The sequence below is a fragment of the Chlorocebus sabaeus genome, chromosome 11, assembly GCF_047675955.1.
Source record: "Chlorocebus sabaeus isolate Y175 chromosome 11, mChlSab1.0.hap1, whole genome shotgun sequence".
Taxonomy (NCBI): domain Eukaryota; kingdom Metazoa; phylum Chordata; class Mammalia; order Primates; family Cercopithecidae; genus Chlorocebus; species Chlorocebus sabaeus.
The window spans coordinates 55,006,440-55,009,923 of NC_132914.1; positions in this window are offsets into that span (position 1 = coordinate 55,006,440).

Here is a 3,484-nt window from a genome sequence, read left to right on the forward strand (position 1 = left end):
TGCATCACCTGAAGTCAGGAGTTCAAGACCAGCCTGGCCAACATGATGAAACCCCGTCTCTACTAAAAATACAAAAATTAGCTGGGCGTGGTGGCAGGTGTCTGTAATCCCAGCTACTAGGGAGGCTAAGGCAGGAGAATCGCTTGAACCTGGGAGGTGGAGGTTGCAGTGAGCCAAGACCACACCACTGCACTCTAGCCTGGGCGATAAGAGTGAGACTCTGTCTCAAAAAAAAAAAAAAAAAAAAAAAAATTTTGTAGAAATGGGGTCTCACTATGTTGCCCAGGCAGTCTTGAATTCCTGGGCTCAAGTGATCCAGCTGCCCAAAGTACTGGGATTATAGGCATAAGTCACTGGGCCTGGCCTAGTTTTTGTTGTTGTTGTTGTTGATATAACAATAGCATTATTTTATTTTATTTTATTTTATTTTATTTTATTTTATTTTATTTTATTTATTTTTGAGATGGAGTCTTGCTCTGTCTCCCAGGCTGGAGTGCAGTGGCCGGATCTCAGCTCACTGCAAGCTCTGCCTCCCGTGTTTACTCCATTCTCCTGCCTCAGCCTCCCGAGTAGCTGGGACTACAGGCGCCCGCCACCTCGCCTGGCTAGTTTTTTGTATTTTTTAGTAGAGACAGGGTTTCACCGTGTTAGCCAGGATGGTCTCAATCTCCTGACCTTGTGATCTGCCCGTCTCGGCCTCCCAAAGTGCTGGGATTACAGGCTTGAGCCACCGTGCCCGGCCAACAGCCATTTTATTATAGTTTAACAATTGTACAGGTATGGAGCAGAAATTTGGGTAGGGCTTAGGTGGGTGATTCTTCTGTCTGATGTGGCCTTGACCAAAGGTCACTTAAGAGTTTTCAGTGGGCAGATGGGCTGGTCTGGAAGACTTCACTCACATGTCTGGCACCTTGGTAAGGATGACTGAAATGCTGGGATTAGCTGGAGCTGTCAGACAGAATATCTACATGAGACCTCTCTAGCATGGCAGTTCAAAGTGGTAGGATTTCTTACATGGCAGCTCAAAGCTACCAGTGTGCCAGATAGCCTGCAACTGAAGCTGCAAAACTTCTTATGGCCTAGCTTTAAAAGGCCCAGAACCTCCATAGAATTTTCTGAGATCAAATGTAAAGTGCTTAAAACAATGCCTAGCTCATGAGTACTATTAGATATTATTCTTAAAATAATATGAAGATGAATAAGAAGCATCCCTTTCTCAATAACAGGTATGTGCTTCCTTGCATAATATATACTTATTGCCAAACTCTTAGCCATCTTGCATCTCCTTTTTTTTTTTTTTGAGATGAAGTCTCACTCTGTTGCACAGGCTGTAGTGCAGAGGCACGATCTCGGCTCACTGCAACTTCTGTCTCCTGGGTTCAAGTGATTCTCCTGGCTCAGCCTCTTGAGTAGCTGGGATTACAGGCTTGCACCACCACACCCAGCTAATTTTTGTATTTTCAGTAAAGAAGGGATTTCAACATGTTGTCCAGGCTGGTCTCAAACTCCTGACCTCAAGAGATCTGCTCGCCTCAGCCTCCCAATGTGCTGGGGTTAAGGCGTGAGCCACCCCGCCCAGCCTTACTTCTCAATTTGATCTTTTCCCTAGAGATGTTCGGCCAGGCACGGTGGCTCACGCCTGTAATCCCAGCACTTTGGGAGGCCGAGGTGGGCGGATCACAAGGTCAGGGAATCGAGACCATCCTGGCTAACACGGTGAAACCCCGTCTCTACTAAAAATACAAAAAGTTAGCAGAGCTTGGTGGCGGGCATCTGTAGTCCCAGCTACTCAGGAGGCTGAGGCAGGAGAATGGCATGAACCCGGGGACGGAGGTTGCAGTGAGCTGAGAGCGCGCCACTGCAGTCCATACTGGGCGACAGAGCAAGACTCCGCCTCAAAAAAAAAAAAAAAAAGAGATGCTCTTCTACCCTTTTGATGAGACGTAGAGCTGTATATGAGCTCAAACTGGTATTAATATTTTACTATCTACATTCTTTTTTTTTTTTTTTTTTTTTTTGAGATGGAGTTTCCTCTTGTTGCCCAGGGTGGGGTGCAATGGCGCGGTCTTGGCTCACTGCAACCTCCGCTTCCCGGGTTCAGGCGATTTTTTTGCTTCAGTCTCCCGAGTAGCTGGGATTACAGGCGCCTGCCACATGCCCGGCTAATTCTGTATTTTTAGTAGAGATGGGGTTTCCGCATGCTGGCCAGGCTGGTCTCGAACTGCTGACCTCAGGTGATTCACCCGCCTCGACTCCCCAAAGTGCTGGGATTACAGGCATGAGCCACCGCGCCCAGCCTATCTACATTTTTGTTGTTGTTGATAGGATGGATGTGTACACTAACTTCCGCTTTGTCACTAAAATAATTACGCACATGGTAACTCCGAACTCCAAAACTCTGACAGTTAAGAGCTTGAATCCAGAGCCACTAAGAATAGCCGCTGTTATGACATGGCCATTTCAGGAGAAGAGAAGAAGCCGCGGTTTCAGCCATCGCCCTCCAGCAGCGTAAGAGGGTAAAAGTGCGACTTGCCCTAAAACCTAAACGTCTCTTCTGGACCTCCAGAAAAATAGTGCTGCTCTAGGCCGGACGCGGTGGCTCACGCCTGTAATCCCAGCACTTTGGAAGGCCGAGGCGGGCAGATCATCTGAGGTCAGGACTTCGAGACCAGCCTGGCCAAAATGGTGAAAGCCCGCCTCTACTAAAAATACAAAAATTAGCCAGGCGTGTGTCACGTGCCTGTAGTCCCAGCTACACAGGAGGCTGAGGCGGGAGAACCCAGTAGGCAGAGGTTGCAGTGAGCCAAGATCGTGCCACTGCACTTCAGCCTAGGTGACAGAAGGAGACGCGCGCGCGCGCGCGCACACACACACACACACACACACACACACACACAGTGCGCTCTAGCCGCGCATCTGCGGCCTCTTCATCTCGATGATAGTCTTTTCCTATGTCCTAGCGCGCACACACACACACACACACACACAGTGCGCTCTAGCCGCGCATCTGCGGCCTCTTCATCTCGATGATAGTCTTTTCCTATGTCCTAGCACACACACACAGTGCGCTCTAGCCGCGCATCTGCGGCCTCTTCATCTCGATGATAGTCTTTTCCTATGTCCTAGCGCACACACACACACACACACACACACACACACAGTGCGCTCTAGCCGCGCATCTGCGGCCTCTTCATCTCGATGATAGTCTTTTCCTATGTCCTAGCGCGCGCGCGCGCACACACACACACACACACACACACACACACACTGCGCTCTAGCCGCGCATCTGCGGCCTCTTCATCTCGATGATAGTCTTTTCCTATGTCCTAGCACGCACGCGCGCGCGCGCGCACACACACACACACACACACACACACACACACACACACACACACACAGTGCGCTCCAGCCGCGCATCTGCGGCCTCTTCATCTCGATGATAGTCTTTTCCTATGTCCTAGTGTTGCATGATGGGAGAAATAGT